Source organism: Dendrobates tinctorius, unplaced genomic scaffold (genome assembly GCF_039654945.1).
Source record: "Dendrobates tinctorius isolate UK_male_01 unplaced genomic scaffold, ASM3965494v1 ptg000019l, whole genome shotgun sequence".
Lineage (NCBI taxonomy): Eukaryota > Metazoa > Chordata > Amphibia > Anura > Dendrobatidae > Dendrobates > Dendrobates tinctorius.
Genome location: NW_027361687.1, coordinates 43,042,469 through 43,066,142, shown reverse-complemented (window position 1 = coordinate 43,066,142; position 23,674 = coordinate 43,042,469).

Genomic DNA, 23,674 nt, shown 5'->3' with positions numbered 1-23,674 from the left:
TTCTGAGAGAAAACAGATGCAAAATAGGAATTTAAAAGTTCAGCCTTCTCAACATCCAGTCTTACCATTTCATCATTTTCATCCTGTAAAAATCCTATAGCATCTTTGACTTTTCTTTTACTTTTGACATATCCCCAAAATCCTTTATTATTGCTTTTGACATCTCTTGCAAGCCTCAGTTCATTTTCAGCTTTAGCTAATCTGATTTGTGCCCTGCAGGTTCTGCAGACAGCATTATATTCTTCTTTAGATATGCCTCCCTCTTTCCATTTTATAAACATTTTTTTCTTCCTTTTTAGCATGTGCTTAAGTTCTGTGTTCATCCATCCTGGTTTCCTTAAATGCTTCCTATTCTTCCCTCTTTTCGGAATTGTTAACAACTGTGCTTTGAGAATTTCATTTTTCAAGATTTCCCATCCTTCCTGGACATTTTTGTCTTTAAGGATATCCAGCCATTGGATCCCTCCAATTCTCTTTCTGAATCCCTTAAAATCTGCCTTTCTGAAATCTAACCTTGACGTCTGAGTCTTCACAGGTCTTCCACCTCTAGTTATCCAAAATTCTAAAATAGCATGGTCGCTACCTCCTAGGGTCCCAGCCACTTTTACCTCCTCAACCATTTCCTCCCTGTTTATAAGGATTAGATCCAAGGTAGCAGTTCCCCTTGTTTTCTCCCTTACCTTTTGGAAGATAAAGTTGTCAGCAAGAGAGGATAAGAATTTCCTTGACCTGTTAGTTTTGCCTGAGAGAGATTCCCAACAAATATCTGGATAGTTGAAATCTCCCATGACAACTATGTCATATTTTTTGGAGAACTTGGCCATCTGATGCATAAAGAGTTCATCTATATCTTCGGCTTGCACAGGCGGCCTGTAGTAAATGCCTACAATGGTGTCCTTTCCATTGTTCTGTCCTTGTATTCTTACCCAAACAGTTTCCACAGAACTCCCAGTCTCTGAAGCTTCAATCTCTGTGCAGATATACGCATTTCTAACATACAATGCAACACCCCCTCCTCGTTTATCAAGTCTGTTTCTTGCAAATAAGTTGTATCCTTCTAGTCTTGTATTCCAATCATGTGTATTGTCCCACCAAGTTTCAGTGATTCCAATTACATCATATTTCTTTTCCTGTGTTAGTAGTTCCAATTCTCCTTGTTTGTTGCCCATGCTTTGTGCATTAGTATAGAAACATTTTAGTTTGTGATTGGTTTCTCTTTCTCCAATATTTTTATTAATTAGATTCTTTCGTCTTTGTTCTTCCTTTCCACTTCTAATAGCAGAGTTCTCAATAGCATTTGTCAGGTGTATGGCTTTTTCTGGTCTTTTGCTTCCCTTCCCATGTTGTTCTAGTTTAACAAGGCAACTGTTAGGTGGATTCATAACTGGCTTAGTGATCGGACCCAAAGAGTGGTCGTAAATGGCTGCACATCCAGTTGGAAGAATGTCTCAAGTGGGGTACCACAGGGCTCTGTCCTGGGCCCTGAATTGTTCAACATCTTTATCAACGATTTAGATGAAGGAATTGAGGGTAAACTGATTAAATTTGCTGATGACACAAAGCTAGGAGGGATAGCTAATACTAGAGAAGAGAGAGAGAGGATTCAAAAAGATTTAAATAAACTGGAGAAGTGGGCAGCAACTAACAGAATGGTTTTTAACAGGGAGAAATGCAAAGTACTACATCTGGGCAATAAAAATGAAAAAAGCATATTTAGAATGGGAGGAATAGGGCTAAGTGACAGCACATGTGAAAAAGACTTGGGTATACTAATAGATTACAGACTGAATATGAGTCAACAGTGTGATGCAGCAGCAAAAAAGGCAAATGCAATTCTAGGATGTATTAACAGAAGCATACAGTCTAGATCACGTGAAGTAATTATTTCCCTCTACTCCTCTTTGGTCAGACCTCATCTGGAATATTGTGTCCAATTTTGGGCACCACATTTTAAAAAAGACATCAACAAACTGGAGCAAGTTCAGAAAAGAGTGACCAGAATGGTGACCGGTCTGCAAACCCTGTCTTATGAGGAAAGGTTGCAGGATTTGGGAATGTTTAGTTTGCAAAAGAGAAGACTGAGAGGAGACTTAATAGCTGTCTACAAATATCTAAAGGGCTGTCACATTGTAGAAGGATCAACTTTATTCTCATTTGCACAAGGAAAGACTAGAAGCAATGGGATGAAGCTGAATGGGAGGAGACACAGATTAGATATTAGAAAAAACTTTTTGACAGTTAGAGTGATCAATGAGTGGAACAGGCTGCCACGAGAAGTGGTGAGTTCTCCTTCAATGGAAGTCTTCAAACAGAGGCTGGACAGACATCTAACTGGGATGATTTAGCGAATCCTGCTTTGAGCAGGGGGTTGGACCAAATGGCCCAGGAGGTCCCTTCCAACTCTACGATTCTATGATTCTATGATTCTATGATTCTATGATTCTATGATATTCATTTGATGTCATAATCATTGGATGATGTCATAATCATTTTGTTGATGTCATAATCATTTGATGATGTCATAATCATTGGATGATGTCATAATCATTTTGTTGATGTCATAATCATTTTATGATGTCATAATCATTTTGTTGATGTCATAATCATTGGATGATGTCATAATCCTTTTGTTGATGTCATAATCATTTGATGATGTCATAATCATTAGATGATGTCATAATCATTTTGTTGATGTCATAATCATTTGATGATGTCATAATCATTTTGTTGATGTCATAATCATTTTGTTGATGTCATAATGATTTGATGATATCATAATCATTTGATGTCATAATCATTGGATGATTTCATAATCATTTTGTTGATGTCATAATCATTTGATGATGTCATAATCATTAGATGATGTCATAATCATTGGATGATGACATAATCATTTTGTTGATGTCATAATCATTTGATGTCATAATCATTGGATGATGTCATAATCATTTTGTTGATGTCATAATCATTTGATGATTTCATAATCATTAGATGATGTCATAATCATTTTGTTGATGTCATAATCATTTCATGATGTCATAATCATTTGATGTCATAATCATTGGATGATGTCATAATCATTTTGTTGATGTCATAATCATTTGATGATGTCATAATCATTAAATGATGTCATAATCATTTTGTTGATGTCATAATCATTTGATGATGTCATAATCATTGATGTCATAATCATTGGATGATGTCATAATCATTTTGTTGATGTCATAATCGTTGAATGATGTCATAATCATTAGATGATGTCATAATCATTTTGTTGATGTCATAATCATTTGATGATGTCATAATCATTTGATGATGTCATAATCATTTTGTTGATGTCATAATCATTTGATGATGTCATAATCATTTGATGTCATAATCATTGGATGATGTCATAATCATTTGATGTCATAATCATTTTATGATGTCATAATGATTTGATGATGTCATAATCATTTGATGTCATAATAATTGGATGATGTCATAATCATTTGATGATGTCATAATCGTTTTGTTGATGTCATAATCATTTTGTTGATGTCATAATCATTTTGTTGATGTCATAATCATTTGATGATGTCATAATCATTTGATGTCATAATCATTGGATGATGTCATAATCATTTTGTTGATGTCATAATCATTTGATGATGTCATAATCATTAGATGATGTCATAATCATTTTGTTGATGTCATAATCATTGGATGATGTCATAATCATTGGATGATGTCATAATCATTTTTTTTTATGTCATAATCATTTGATGATGTCATAATCATTTGATGTCATAATCATTGGATGATGTCATAATCATTTTGTTGATGTCATAATCATTTGATGATGTCATTATCATTTGATGATGTCATAATCATTTTGTTGATGTCATAATCATTTGATGATGTCATAATCATTTGTTGTCATAATCATTGGATGATGTCATAATCATTTTGTTGATGTCATAATCAATGGATGATGTCATAATCCTTTTGTTGATGTCATAATCATTTGATGATGTCATAATCATTAGATGATGTCATAATCATTTTGTTGATGTCATAATCATTTGATGATGTCATAATCATTTTGTTGATGTCATAATCATTTTGTTGATGTCATAATGATTTGATGATGTCATAATCATTTTGTTGATGTCATAATCATTTGATGATGTCATAATCATTTGATGTCATAATCATTGAATGATGTCATAATCATTTTGTTGATGTCATAAGCATTTTATGATGTCATAATCATTGGATGATGTCATAATCATTTTGTTGATGTCATAATCATTTGATGATGTCGTAATCATTAGATGATGTCATAATCATTTTGTTGATGTCATAATCATTTGATGATGTCATAATCATTGATGTCATAATCATTGGATGATGTCATAATCATTTTGTTGATGTCATAATCATTGGATGATGTCATAATCATTAGATGATGTCATAATCATTTTGTTGATGTCATGATCATTTGATGATGTCATAATCATTTGATGTCATAATCATTTTGTTGATGTCATAATGATTTGATGATGTCATAATCATTTGATGATGTCATAATCATTAGATGATGTCATAATCATTTTGTTGATGTCATAATCATTTGATGATGTCATAATCATTTTGTTGATGTCATAATCATTTTGTTGATGTCATAATGATTTGATGAATATCATAATCATTTGATGTCATAATCATTGGATGATGTCATAATCATTTTGTTGATGTCATAATCATTTGATGATGTCATAATCATTTGATGTCATAATCATTGGATGATGTCATAATCATTTGATGATGTCATAATGATTTTGTTGATGTCATAATCATTTGATGATGCCATAATCATTTTGTTGATGTCATAATCATTTGATGATGTCATAATCATTGATGTCATAATCATTGGATGATGTCATAATCATTTTGTTGATGTCATAATCATTGGATGATGTCATAATCATTAGATGATGTCATAATCATTTTGTTGATGTCATAATCATTTGATGATGTCATAATCATTTGATGTCATAATCATTTTGTTGATGTCATAATGATTTGATGATGTCATAATCATTTTGTTGATGTCATAATCATTTGATGATGTCATAATCATTTGATGTCATAATCATTTTGTTGATGTCATAATGATTTGATGATGTCATAATCATTTGATGTCATAATCATTTTGTTGATGTCATAATCATTTTGTTGATGTCATAATCATTTGATGATGTCATAATCATTTGATGTCATAATCATTGGATGATGTCATAATCATTTTTTTATGTCATAATCATTTGATGATGTCATAATCATTTTGTTGATGTCATAATCATTTGATGATGTCATAATCATTTGATGTCATAATCATTGGATGATGTCATAATCATTTTGTTGAAGTCATAATCATTTGATGATGTCATAATCATTTTGTTGATGTCATAATCATTTGATGTCATAATCATTGGATGATGTCATAATCATTTTGTTGATGTCATAATCATTTGATGATGTCATAATCATTTGATGTCATAATCATTGGATGATGTCATAATCATTTTGTTGATTTCATAATCATTTGATGATGTCATAATCATTAGATGATGTCATAATCATTTTGTTGATGTCATAATCATTTGATGATGTCATAATTATTTGATGTCATAATCATTGGATGATGTCATAATCATTTTGTTGATGTCATAATCATTTGACGTCATAATCATTGGATGATGTCATAATCATTTTGTTGATGTCATAATCATTTGATGATGTCATAATCATTTGATGTCATAATCATTGGATGATGTCATAATCATTTTGTTGATGTCATAATCATTTGATGATGTCATAATCATTAGATGATGTCATAATCTTTGGATGATGACATAATCATTTTGTTGATGTCATAATCATTTGATGTCATAATCATTGGATGATGTCATAATCATTTTGTTGATGTCATAATCATTTGATGATGTCATAATCATTAGATGATGTCATAATCATTTTGTTGATGTCATAATCATTTCATGATGTCATAATCATTTGATGTCATAATCATTGGATGATGTCATAATCATTTTGTTGATGTCATAATCATTTGATGATGTCATAATCATTAGATAATGTCATAATCATTTTGTTGAAGTCATAATCATTTGATGATGTCATAATCATTTTGTTGATGTCATAATGATTTGATGATGTCATAATCATTGGATGATGTCATAATCATTTTGTTGATGTCATAATCATTTGATGATGTCATAATCATTTGATGTCATAATCATTGGATGATGTCATAATCATTTTGTTGATGTCATAATCATTTGATGATGTCATAATCATTGGATGATGTCATAATCATTTTGTTGATGTCATAATCATTTGATGATGTCATAATCATATGATGTAATAATCATTGGATGATGTCATAATCATTTTGTTGATGTCATAATCATTTGATGATGTCATAATCATTAGATGATGTCATAATCATTTTGTTGATGTCATAATCATTGGATGATGTCATAATCATTTTGTTGATGTCATAATCATTTGATGATGTCATAATCATTTGATGTCATAATCATTGGATAATGTCATAATCATTTTGTTGATGTCATAATGATTTGATGATGTCATAATCATTTTGTTGATGTCATAATCATTTGATGATGTCATAATCATTTGATGTCATAATCATTGAATGATGTCATAATCATTTTGTTGATGTCATAAGCATTCGATGATGTCATAATCATTTGATGATGTCATAATGATTTTGTTGATGTCATAATCATTTGATGATGCCATAATCATGTTGTTGATGTCATAATCATTTTATGATGTCATAATCATTGGATGATGTCATAATCATTTTGTTGATGTCATAATCATTTGATGATGTCGTAATCATTAGATGATGTCATAATCATTTTGTTGATGTCATAATCATTTGATGATGTCATAATCATTGATGTCATAATCATTGGATGATGTCATAATCATTTTGTTGATGTCATAATCATTGGATGATGTCATAATCATTAGATGATGTCATAATCATTTTGTTGATGTCATGATCATTTGATGATGTCATAATCATTTGATGTCATAATCATTTTGTTGATGTCATAATGATTTGATGATGTCATAATCATTTGATGATGTCATAATCATTAGATGATGTCATAATCATTTTGTTGATGTCATAATCATTTGATGATGTCATAATCATTTTGTTGATGTCATAATCATTTTGTTGATGTCATAATGATTTGATGAATATCATAATCATTTGATGTCATAATCATTGGATGATGTCATAATCATTTTGTTGATGTCATAATCATTTGATGATGTCATAATCATTTGATGTCATAATCATTGGATGATGTCATAATCATTTGATGATGTCATAATGATTTTGTTGATGTCATAATCATTTGATGATGCCATAATCATTTTGTTGATGTCATAATCATTTGATGATGTCATAATCATTGATGTCATAATCATTGGATGATATCATAATGATTTTGTTGATGTCATAATCATTTGATGATGTCATAATCATTAGATGATGTCATAATCATTTTGTTGATGTCATACTCATTTGATGATGTCATAATCATTGATGTCATAATCATTGGATGATGTCATAATCATTTTGTTGATGTCATAATCATTGGATGATGTCATAATCATTAGATGATGTCATAATCATTTTGTTGATGTCATAATCATTTGATGATGTCATAATCATTTGATGTCATAATCATTTTGTTGATGTCATAATGATTTGATGATGTCATAATCATTTTGTTGATGTCATAATCATTTGATGATGTCATAATCATTTGATGTCATAATCATTTTGTTGATGTCATAATGATTTGATGATGTCATAATCATTTGATGTCATAATCATTTTGTTGATGTCATAATCATTTTGTTGATGTCATAATCATTTGATGATGTCATAATCATTTGATGTCATAATCATTGGATGATGTCATAATCATTTTTTTATGTCATAATCATTTGATGATGTCATAATCATTTTGTTGATGTCATAATCATTTGATGATGTCATAATCATTTGATGTCATAATCATTGGATGATGTCATAATCATTTTGTTGAAGTTATAATCATTTGATGATGTCATAATCATTTTGTTGATGTCATAATCATTTGATGTCATAATCATTGGATGATGTCATAATCATTTTGTTGATGTCATAATCATTTGATGATGTCATAATCATTTGATGTCATAATCATTGGATGATGTCATAATCATTTTGTTGATTTCATAATCATTTGATGATGTCATAATCATTAGATGATGTCATAATCATTTTGTTGATGTCATAATCATTTGATGATGTCATAATTATTTGATGTCATAATCATTGGATGATGTCATAATCATTTTGTTGATGTCATAATCATTTGACGTCATAATCATTGGATGATGTCATAATCATTTTGTTGATGTCATAATCATTTGATGATGTCATAATCATTTGATGTCATAATCATTGGATGATGTCATAATCATTTTGTTGATGTCATAATCATTTGATGATGTCATAATCATTAGATGATGTCATAATCTTTGGATGATGACATAATCATTTTGTTGATGTCATAATCATTTGATGTCATAATCATTGGATGATGTCATAATCATTTTGTTGATGTCATAATCATTTGATGATGTCATAATCATTAGATGATGTCATAATCATTTTGTTGATGTCATAATCATTTCATGATGTCATAATCATTTGATGTCATAATCATTGGATGATGTCATAATCATTTTGTTGATGTCATAATCATTTGATGATGTCATAATCATTAGATAATGTCATAATCATTTTGTTGAAGTCATAATCATTTGATGATGTCATAATCATTTTGTTGATGTCATAATGATTTGATGATGTCATAATCATTTGATGTCATAATCATTGGATGATGTCATAATCATTTTGTTGATGTCATAATCATTTGATGATGTCATAATCATTTGATGTCATAATCATTGGATGATGTCATAATCATTTTGTTGATGTCATAATCATTTGATGATGTCATAATCATTGGATGATGTCATAATCATTTTGTTGATGTCATAATCATTTGATGATGTCATAATCATATGATGTAATAATCATTGGATGATGTCATAATCATTTTGTTGATGTCATAATCATTTGATGATGTCATAATCATTAGATGATGTCATAATCATTTTGTTGATGTCATAATCATTGGATGATGTCATAATCATTTTGTTGATGTCATAATCATTTGATGATGTCATAATCATTTGATGTCATAATCATTGGATAATGTCATAATCATTTTGTTGATGTCATAATAATTTTATGATGTCATAATCATTTTGTTGATGTCATAATCATTGGATGATGTCATAATCATTTTGTTGATGTCATAATCATTGGATGATGTCATAATCATTAGATGATGTCATAATCATTTTGTTGATGTCATAATCATTTGATGATGTCATAATCATTTGATGTCATAATCATTGGATGATTTCATAATCATTTGATGATGTCATTATGATTTTGTTGATGTCATAATCATTTGATGATGCCATAATCATTTTGTTGATGTCATAATCATTTGATGATGTCATAATCATATGATGTAATAATCATTGGATGATGTCATAATCATTTTGTTGATGTCATAATCATTAGATGATGTCATAATCATTTTGTTGATGTCATAATCATTGGATGATGTCATAATCATTTTGTTGATGTCATAATCATTTGATGATGTCATAATCATTTGATGATGTCATAATCATTTTGTTGATGTTATAATCATTTGATGATGTCATAATCATTTGATGTCATAATCATTGGATAATGTCATAATCATTTTGTTGATGTCATAATCATTTTATGATGTCATAATCATTTTGTTGATGTCATAATCATTGGATGATGTCATAATCATTTTGTTGATGTCATAATCATTGGATGATGTCATAATCATTAGATGATGTCATAATCATTTTGTTGATGTCATAATCATTTGATGATGTCATAATCATTTGATGTCATAATCATTGGATGATTTCATAATCATTTGATGATGTCATTATGATTTTGTTGATGTCATAATCATTTGATGATGCCATAATCATTTTGTTGATGTCATAATCATTTTATGATGTCATAATCATTTTGTTGATGTCATAATCATTTGATGATGTCATAATCATTTGATGTCACAATCATTGGATGATGTCATAATCATTTTGTTGATGTCATAATCATTTGATGATGTCATAATCATTTGATGTCATAATCATTGGATGATGTCATAATCATTTTGTTGATGTCATAATCATTTTGTTGATGTCATAATCATTGGATGATGTCATAATCCTTTTGTTGATGTCATAATCATTTGATGATGTCATAATCATTAGATGATGTCATAATCATTTTGTTGATGTCATAATCATTTGATGATGTCATAATCATTTTGTTGATGTCATAATCATTTTGTTGATGTCATAATGATTTGATGATATCATAATCATTTGATGTCATAATCATTGGATGATGTCATAATCATTTTGTTGATGTCATAATCATTTGATTATGTCATAATCATTTGATGTCATAATCATTGGATGATGTCATAATCATTTTGTTGATGTCATAATCATTTTGTTGATGTCATAATCATTGGATGATGTCATAATCCTTTTGTTGATGTCATAATCATTTGATGATGTCATAATCATTAGATGATGTCATAATCATTTTGTTGATGTCATAATCATTTGATGATGTCATAATCATTTTGTTGATGTCATAATCATTTTGTTGATGTCATAATGATTTGATGATATCATAATCATTTGATGTCATAATCATTGGATGATGTCATAATCATTTTGTTGATGTCATAATCATTTGATTATGTCATAATCATTTGATGTCATAATCATTGGATGATGTCATAATCATTTTGTTGATGTCATAATCATTAGATGATGTCATAATCATTTTGTTGATGTCATAATCATTTGATGATGTCATAATCATTTGATGTCATAATCATTTTGTTGATGTCATAATGATTAGATGATGTCATAATCATTTGATGTCATAATCATTGGATGATGTCATAATCATTTTGTTGATGTCATAATCATTTGATGATTTCATAATCATTAGATGATGTCATAATCATTTTGTTGATGTCATAATCATTTCATGATGTCATAATCATTTGATGTCATAATCATTGGATGATGTCATAATCATTTTGTTGATGTCATAATCATTTGATGATGTCATAATCATTAAATGATGTCATAATCATTTTGTTGATGTCATAATCATTTGATGATGTCATAATCATTGATGTCATAATCATTGGATGATGTCATAATCATTTTGATGATGTCATAATCATTGGATGATGTCATAATCATTAGATGACGTCATAATCATTTTGTTGATGTCATAATCATTTGATGATGTCATAATCATTTGATGTCATAATCATTGGATGATGTCATAATCATTTGATGTCATAATCATTTTATGATGTCATAATGATTTGATGATGTCATAATCATTTGATGTCATAATAATTGGATGATGTCATAATCATTTGATGATGTCATAATCGTTTTGTTGATGTCATAATCATTTTGTTGATGTCATAATCATTTGATGATGTCATAATCATTTGATGTCATAATCATTGGATGATGTCATAATCATTCTGTTGATGTCATAATCATTTGATGATGTCATAATCATTAGATGATGTCATAATCATTTTGTTGATGTCATAATCATTGGATGATGTCATAATCATTGGATGATGTCATAATCATTTTTTTTATGTCATAATCATTTGATGATGTCATAATCATTTGATGTCATAATCATTGGATGATGTCATAATCATTTTGTTGATGTCATAATCATTTGATGATGTCATAATCATTTGTTGTCATAATCATTGGATGATGTCATACTCATTTTGTTGATGTCATAATCATTTTATGATGTCATAATCATTTTGTTGATGTCATAATCAATGGATGATGTCATAATCCTTTTGTTGATGTCATAATCATTTGATGATGTCATAATCATTAGATGATGTCATAATCATTTTGTTGATGTCATAATCATTTGATGATGTCATAATCATTTTGTTGATGTCATAATCATTTTGTTGATGTCATAATGATTTGATGATGTCATAATCATTTTGTTGATGTCCTAATCATTTGATGATGTCATAATCATTTGATGTCATAATCATTGAATGATGTCATAATCATTTTGTTGATGTCATAAGCATTTGATGATGTCATAATCATTTGATGATGTCATAATGATTTTGTTGATGTCATAATCATTTGATGATGCCATAATCATGTTGTTGATGTCATAATCATTTTATGATGTCATAATCATTTTGTTGATGTCATAATCATTTTGTTGATGTCATAATGATTTGATGATGTCATAATCATTTGATGTCATAATCATTGGATGATGTCATAATCATTTTGTTGATGTCATAATCATTTGATGATGTCGTAATCATTAGATGATGTCATAATCATTTTGTTGATGTCATAATCATTTGATGATGTCATAATCATTGATGTCATAATCATTGGATGATGTCATAATCATTTTGTTGATGTCATAATCATTGGATGATGTCATAATCATTAGGTGATGTCATAATCATTTTGTTGATGTCATGATCATTTGATGATGTCATAATCATTTGATGTCCTAATCATTTTGTTGATGTCATAATGATTTGATGATGTCATAATCATTTGATGATGTCATAATCATTAGATGATGTCATAATCATTTTGTTGATGTCATAATCATTTGATGATGTCATAATCATTTTGTTGATGTCATAATCATTTTGTTGATGTCATAATGATTTGATGAATATCATAATCATTTGATGTCATAATCATTGGATGATGTCATAATCATTTTGTTGATGTCATAATCATTTGATGATGTCATAATCATTTGATGTCATAATCATTGGATGATGTCATAATCATTTGATGATGTCATAATGATTTTGTTGATGTCATAATCATTTGATGATGCCATAATCATTTTGTTGATGTCATAGTCATTTGATGATGTCATAATCATTGATGTCATAATCATTGGATGATGTCATAATCATTTTGTTGATGTCATAATCATTTGATGATGTCATAATCATTAGATGATGTCATAATCATTTTATTGATGTCATACTCATTTGATGATGTCATAATCATTGATGTCATAATCATTGGATGATGTCATAATCATTTTGTTGATGTCATAATCATTGGATGATGTCATAATCATTAGATGATGTCATAATCATTTTGTTGATGTCATAATCATTTGATGATGTCATAATCATTTGATGTCATAATCATTTTGTTGATGTCATAATCATTTGATGATGTCATAACCATTTGATGTCATAATCATTGGATGATGTCATAATCATTTTGTTGATGTCATAATCATTTGATGATGTCATAATCATTGGATGATGTCATAATCATTTTGTTGATGTCATAATCATTTGATGATGTCATAATCATTTGATGTCATAATCATTGGATGATGTCATAATCATTTTGTTGATGTCATAATCATTTGATGATGTCATAATCATTTGATGTCATAATCATTGGATGATGTCATAATCATTTTGTTGATGTCATAATCATTTGATGATGTCATAATCATTAGATGATGTCATAATCATTTTGTTGATGTCATAATCATTTGATGATGTCATAATCATTTGATGTCACAATCATTGGATGATGTCATAATCATTTTGTTGATGTCATAATCATTTGATGATGTCATAATCATTTGATGATGTCATAATCATTTTGTTGATGTCATAATCATTTGATGATGTCATAATCATTGGATGATGTCATAATCATTTTGTTGATGTCATAATCATTTTGTTGATGTCATAATCATTGGATGATGTCATAATCCTTTTGTTGATGTCATAATCATTTGATGATGTCATAATCATTAGATGATGTCATAATCATTTTGTTGATGTCATAATCATTTGATGATGTCATAATCATTTTTTTGATGTCATAATCATTTTGTTGATGTCATAATGATTTGATGATATCATAATCATTTGATGTCATAATCATTGGATGATGTCATAATCATTTTGTTGATGTCGTAATCATTTGATTATGTCATAATCATTTGATGTCATAATCATTGGATGATGTCATAATCATTTTGTTGATGTCATAATCATTAGATGATGTCATAATCATTTTGTTGATGTCATAATCATTTGATGATGTCATAATCATTTGATGTCATAATCATTTTGTTGATGTCATAATGATTAGATGATGTCATAATCATTTGATGTCATAATCATTGGATGATGTCATAATCATTTTGTTGATGTCATAATCATTTGATGATGTCATAATCATTTGATGTCATAATCATTTTGTTGATGTCATAATGATTAGATGATGTCATAATCATTTGATGTCATAATCATTGGATGATGTCATAATCATTTTGTTGATGTCATAATCATTTGATGATGTCATAATCATTAGATGATGTCATAATCATTTTGTTGATGTCATAATCATTTGATGATGTCATAATCATTTGATGTCATAATCATTGGATCATGTCATAATCATTAGATGATGTCATAATCATTTTGTTGATGTCATAATCATTTTGTTGATGTCATAATCATTTGATGATGTCATAATCATTTGATGTCATAATCATTGGATGATGTCATAATCATTTTGTTGATGTCATAATCATTTGATGATGTCATAATCATTTTGTTGATGTCATAAACATTTGATGATGTCATAATCATTTGATGTCATAATCATTCGATTATGTCATAATCATTTTGTTGATGTCATAATGATTTGATGATGTCATAATCATTTGATGTCATAATCATTGGATGATGTCATAATCATTTTGTTGATGTCATAATCATTTGATGATGTCATAATCATTAGATGATGTCATAATCATTTGATGATGTCATAATCATTTGATGATGTCATAAGCACTGATGTCATAATCATTGGATGATGTCATAATCATTTTGTTGATGTCATAATCATTGGATGATGTCATAATCATTTGATGATGTCATAATCATTTTGTTGATGTCATAATCATTTGATGATGTCATAGCCATTTGATGTCATAATCATTGGATGATGTCATAATCATTTTGTTGATGTCATAATCATTTGATGATGTCATAATCATTTGATGTCATAATCATTGGATGATGTCATAATCATTTTGTTGATGTCATAATCATTTGATGATGTCATAACCATTTGATGTCATAATCATTGGATGATGTCATAATCATTTTGTTGATGTCATAATCATTTTGCTGATGTCATAATCATTTGATGATGTCATAATCATTTGATGTCATAATCATTGGATGATGTCATAATCATTTTGTTGATGTCATAATCATTTGATGATGTCATAATCATTTTGTTGATGTCATAATCATTTGATGATGTCATAACCATTTAATGTCATAATCATTGGATGATGTCATAATCATTTTTTTGATGTCATAATCATTTGATGATGTCATAATCATTAGATGATGTCATAATCATTTTGTTGATGTCATAATCATTTGATGATGTCATAATCATTTGATGTCATAATCATTGGATGATGTCATAATCATTAGATGATGTCATAATCATTTTGTTGATGTCATAATCATTTTGTTGATGTCATAATCATTTTGTTGATGTCATAATCATTTGATGATGTCATAATCATTTTGTTGATGTCATAATCATTTGATGATGTCATAATCATTTGATGATGTCATAATCATTGGATGATGTCATAATCATTTTGTTGATGTCATAATCATTTGATGATGTCATAAACATTAGATGATGTCATAATCATTTTGTTGATGTCATAATGATTTGATGATGTCATAATCATTTGATGTCATAATCATTGGATGATGTCATAATCATTTGATGATGTCATAATCATTAGATGATGTCATAATCATTTTGTTGATGTCATAATCATTAGATGACGTCATAATCATTTTGTTGATGTCATAATCATTTTGTTGATGTCATAATCATTTGATGATGTCATAATCATTTGATGATGTCATAATCATTAGATGATGTCATAATCATTTTGTTGATGTCATAATCATTTGATGATGTCATATTCATTTGATGTCATAATCATTGGATGATGTCATAATCATTTTGTTGATGTCATAATCATTTGACGTCATAATCATTGGATGATGTCATAATCATTTTGTTGATGTCATAATCATTTGATGATGTCATAATCATTAGATGATGTCATAATCATTGGATGATGACATAATCATTTTGTTGATGTCATAATCATTTGATGTCATAATCATTGGATGATGTCATAATCATTTTGTTGATGTCATAATCATGTGATGATGTCATAATCATTAGATGATGTCATAATCATTTTGTTGATGTCATAATCATTTCATGATGTCATAATCATTTGATGTCATAATCATTGGATGATGTCATAATCATTTTGTTGATTTCATAATCATTTGATGATGTCATAATCATTAGATAATGTCATAATCATTTTGTTGAAGTCATAATCATTTGATGATGTCATAATCATTTTGTTGATGTCATAATGATTTGATGATGTCATAATCATTTGATGTCATAATCATTGGATGATGTCATAATCATTTTGTTGATGTCATAATCATTTGATGATGTCATAATCATTTGATGTCATAATCATTGGATGATGTCATAATCATTTTGTTGATGTCATAATCATTTGATGATGTCATAATCATTGGATGATGTCATAATCATTTTGTTGATGTCATAATCATTTGATGATGTCATAATCATATGATGTAATAATCATTGGATTATGTCATAATCATTTTGTTGATGTCATAATCATTTGATGATGTCATAATCATTAGATGATGTCATAATCATTTTGTTGATGTCATAATCATTTGATGATGTCATAATCATTAGATGATGTAATAATCATTTTGTTGATGTCATAATCATTTGATGATGTCATAATCATTTGATGTCATAATCATTGGATGATGTCATAATCATTTTGTTGATGTCATAATCATTTGATGATGTCATAATCATTTGATGATGTCATAATCATTTTGTTGATGTTATAATCATTTGATGATGTCATAATCATTTGATGTCATAATCATTGGATAATGTCATAATCATTTTGTTGATGTCATAATCATTTTATGATGTCATAATCATTTTGTTGATGTCATAATCATTGGATGATGTCATAATCATTTTGTTGATGTCATAATCATTGGATGATGTCATAATCATTAGATGATGTCATAATCATTTTCTTGATGTCATAATCATTTGATGATGTCATAATCATTTGATGTCATAATCACTGGATGATTTCATAATCATTTGATGATGTCATTATGATTTTGTTGATGTCATAATCATTTGATGATGCCATAATCATTTTGTTGATGTCATAATCATTTTATGATGTCATAATCATTTTGTTGATGTCATAATCATTTTGTTGATGTCATAATGATTTGATGATGTCATAATCATTTGATGTCATAATCATTGGATGATGTCATAATCATTTTGTTGATGTCATAATCATTTGGTGATGTCATAATCATTAGATGATGTCATAATCATTTTGTTGATGTCATAATCATTTGATGATGTCATAATCATTGATATCATAATCATTGGATGATGTCATAATCATTTTGTTGATGTCATAATCATTGGATGATGTCATAATCATTAGATGATGTCATAATCATTTTGTTGATGTCATAATCATTTGATGATGTCATAATCATTTGATGTCATAATCATTTTGTTGATGTCATAATGATTTGATGATGTCATAATCATTTGATGTCATAATCATTGGATGATGTCATAATCATTTTGTTGATGTCATAATCATTTGATGATGTCATAATCATTGGATGATGTCATAATCATTTTGTTGATGTCATAATCATTTGATGATGTCATAATCATTTGATGTCATAATCATTGGAAGATGTCATAATCATTTTGTTGATGTCATAATCATTTGATGATGTCATAATCATTAGATGATGTCATAATCATTTTGTTGATGTCATAATGATTTAATGATGTCATAATCATTTGATGTCATAATCATTGGATGATGTCATAATCATTTTGTTGATGTCATAATCATTGGATGATGTCATAATCATTGGACGATGTCATAATCATTTTGTTGATGTCATAATCATTTGATGATGTCATAATCATTTGATGTCATAATCATTGGATGATGTCATAATCATTTTGTTGATGTCATAATCATTTGATGATGTCGTAATCATTAGATGATGTCATAATCATTTTGTTGATGTCATAATCATTTGATGATGTCATAATCATTGATGTCATAATCATTGGATGATGTCATAATCATTTTGTTGATGTCATAATCATTGGATGATGTCATAATCATTAGATGATGTCATAATCATTTTGTTGATGTCATGATCATTTGATGATGTCATAATCATTTGATGTCATAATCATTTTGTTGATGTCATAATGATTTGATGATGTCATAATCATTTGATGATGTCATAATCATTAGATGATGTCATAATCATTTTGTTGATGTCATAATCATTTGATGATGTCATAATCATTTTGTTGATGTCATAATCATTTTGTTGATGTCATAATGATTTGATGAATATCATAATCATTTGATGTCATAATCATTGGATGATGTCATAATCATTTTGTTGATGTCATAATCATTTGATGATGTCATAATCATTTGATGTCATAATCATTGGATGATGTCATAATCATTTGATGATGTCATAATGATTTTGTTGATGTCATAATCATTTGATGATGCCATAATCATTTTGTTGATGTCATAATCATTTGATGATGTCATAATCATTGATGTCATAATCATTGGATGATGTCATAATCATTTTGTTGATGTCATAATCATTTGATGATGTCATAATCATTAGATGATGTCATAATCATTTTGTTGATGTCATACTCATTTGATGATGTCATAATCATTGATGTCATAATCATTGGATGATGTCATAATCATTTTGTTGATGTCATAATCATTGGATGATGTCATAATCATTAGATGATGTCATAATCATTTTGTTGATGTCATAATCATTTGATGATGTCATAATCATTTGATGTCATAATCATTTTGTTGATGTCATAATGATTTGATGATGTCATAATCATTTTGTTGATGTCATAATCATTTGATGATGTCATAATCATTTGATGTCATAATCATTTTGTTGATGTCATAATGATTTGATGATGTCATAATCATTTGATGTCATAATCATTTTGTTGATGTCATAATCATTTTGTTGATGTCATAATCATTTGATGATGTCATAATCATTTGATGTCATAATCATTGGATGATGTCATAATCATTTTTTTATGTCATAATCATTTGATGATGTCATAATCATTTTGTTGATGTCATAATCATTTGATGATGTCATAATCATTTGATGTCATAATCATTGGATGATGTCATAATCATTTTGTTGAAGTCATAATCATTTGATGATGTCATAATCATTTTGTTGATGTCATAATCATTTGATGTCATAATCATTGGATGATGTCATAATCATTTTGTTGATGTCATAATCATTTGATGATGTCATAATCATTTGATGTCATAATCATTGGATGATGTCATAATCATTTTGTTGATTTCATAATCATTTGATGATGTCATAATCATTAAATGATGTCATAATCATTTTGTTGATGTCATAATCATTTGATGATGTCATAATTATTTGATGTCATAATCATTGGATGATGTCATAATCATTTTGTTGATGTCATAATCATTTGACGTCATAATCATTGGATGATGTCATAATCATTTTGTTGATGTCATAATCATTTGATGATGTCATAATCATTTGATGTCATAATCATTGGATGATGTCATAATCATTTTGTTGATGTCATAATCATTTGATGATGTCATAATCATTAGATGATGTCATAATCTTTGGATGATGACATAATCATTTTGTTGATGTCATAATCATTTGATGTCATAATCATTGGATGATGTCATAATCATTTTGTTGATGTCATAATCATTTGATGATGTCATAATCATTAGATGATGTCATAATCATTTTGTTGATGTCATAATCATTTCATGATGTCATAATCATTTGATGTCATAATCATTGGATGATGTCATAATCATTTTGTTGATGTCATAATCATTTGATGATGTCATAATCATTAGATAATGTCATAATCATTTTGTTGAAGTCATAATCATTTGATGATGTCATAATCATTTTGTTGATGTCATAATGATTTGATGATGTCATAATCATTTGATGTCATAATCATTGGATGATGTCATAATCATTTTGTTGATGTCATAATCATTTGATGATGTCATAATCATTTGATGTCATAATCATTGGATGATGTCATAATCATTTTGTTGATGTCATAATCATTTGATGATGTCATAATCATTGGATGATGTCATAATCATTTTGTTGATGTCATAATCATTTGATGATGTCATAATCATATGATGTAATAATCATTGGATGATGTCATAATCATTTTGTTGATGTCATAATCATTTGATGATGTCATAATCATTAGATGATGTCATAATCATTTTGTTGATGTCATAATCATTGGATGATGTCATAATCATTTTGTTGATGTCATAATGATTTGATGATATCATAATCATTTGATGTCATAATCATTGGATGATTTCATAATCATTTTGTTGATGTCATAATCATTTGATGATGTCATAATCATTAGATGATGTCATAATCATTGGATGATGACATAATCATTTTGTTGATGTCATAATCATTTGATGTCATAATCATTGGATGATGTCATAATCATTTTGTTGATGTCATAATCATTTGATGATTTCATAATCATTAGATGATGTCATAATCATTTTGTTGATGTCATAATCATTTCATGATGTCATAATCATTTGATGTCATAATCATTGGATGATGTCATAATCATTTTGTTGATGTCATAATCATTTGATGATGTCATAATCATTTGATGATGTCATAATCATTTTGTTGATGTCATAATCATTTGATGATGTCATAATCATTTGATGATGTCATAATCATTGGATGATGTCATAATCATTTGATGTCATAATCATTTTATGATGTCATAATGATTTGATGATGTCATAATCATTTGATGTCATAATAATTGGATGATGTCATAATCATTTGATGATGTCATAATCGTTTTGTTGATGTCATAATCATTTTGTTGATGTCATAATCATTTTGTTGATGTCATAATCATTTGATGATGTCATAATCATTTGATGTCATAATCATTGGATGATGTCATAATCATTTTGTTGATGTCATAATCATTTGATGATGTCATAATCATTAGATGATGTCATAATCATTTTGTTGATGTCATAATCATTGGATGATGTCATAATCATTGGATGATGTCATAATCATTTTTTTTTATGTCATAATCATTTGATGATGTCATAATCATTTGATGTCATAATCATTGGATGATGTCATAATCATTTTGTTGATGTCATAATCATTTGATGATGTCATTATCATTTGATGATGTCATAATCATTTTGTTGATGTCATAATCATTTGATGATGTCATAATCATTTGTTGTCATAATCATTGGATGATGTCATAATCATTTTGTTGATGTCATAATCAATGGATGATGTCATAATCCTTTTGTTGATGTCATAATCATTTGATGATGTCATAATCATTAGATGATGTCATAATCATTTTGTTGATGTCATAATCATTTGATGATGTCATAATCATTTTGTTGATGTCATAATCATTTTGTTGATGTCATAATGATTTGATGATGTCATAATCATTTTGTTGATGTCATAATCATTTGATGATGTCATAATCATTTGATGTCATAATCATTGAATGATGTCATAATCATTTTGTTGATGTCATAAGCATTCGATGATGTCATAATCATTTGATGATGTCATAATGATTTTGTTGATGTCATAATCATTTGATGATGCCATAATCATGTTGTTGTTGTCATAATCATTTTATGACGTCATAATCATTGGATGATGTCATAATCATTTTGTTGATGTCATAATCATTTGATGATGTCGTAATCATTAGATGATGTCATAATCATTTTGTTGATGTCATATTCATTTGATGATGTCATAATCATTGATGTCATAATCATTGGATGATGTCATAATCATTTTGTTGATGTCATAATCATTGGATGATGTCATAATCATTAGATGATGTCATAATCATTTTGTTGATGTCATGATCATTTGATGATGTCATAATCATTTGATGTCATAATCATTTTGTTGATGTCATAATGATTTGATGATGTCATAATCATTTGATGATGTCATAATCATTAGATGATGTCATAATCATTTTGTTGATGTCATAATCATTTTGTTGATGTCATAATGATTTGATGAATATCATAATCATTTGATGTCATAATCATTGGATGATGTCATAATCATTTTGTTGATGTCATAATCATTTGATGATGTCATAATCATTTGATGTCATAATCATTGGATGATGTCATAATCATTTGATGATGTCATAATGATTTTGTTGATGTCATAATCATTTGATGATGCCATAATCATTTTGTTGATGTCATAATCATTTGATGATGTCATAATCATTGATGTCATAATCATTGGATGATATCATAATGATTTTGTTGATGTCATAATCATTTGATGATGTCATAATCATTAGATGATGTCATAATCATTTTGTTGATGTCATACTCATTTGATGATGTCATAATCATTGATGTCATAATCATTGGATGATGTCATAATCATTTTGTTGATGTCATAATCATTGGATGATGTCATAATCATTAGATGATGTCATAATCATTTTGTTGATGTCATAATCATTTGATGATGTCATAATCATTTGATGTCATAATCATTTTGTTGATGTCATAATGATTTGATGATGTCATAATCATTTTGTTGATGTCATAATCATTTGATGATGTCATAATCATTTGATGTCATAATCATTTTGTTGATGTCATAATGATTTGATGATGTCATAATCATTTGATGTCATAATCATTTTGTTGATGTCATAATCATTTTGTTGATGTCATAATCATTTGATGATGTCATAATCATTTGATGTCATAATCATTGGATGATGTCATAATCATTTTTTTATGTCATAATCATTTGATGATGTCATAATCATTTTGTTGATGTCATAATCATTTGATGATGTCATAATCATTTGATGTCATAATCATTGGATGATGTCATAATCATTTTGTTGAAGTCATAATCATTTGATGATGTCATAATCATTTTGTTGA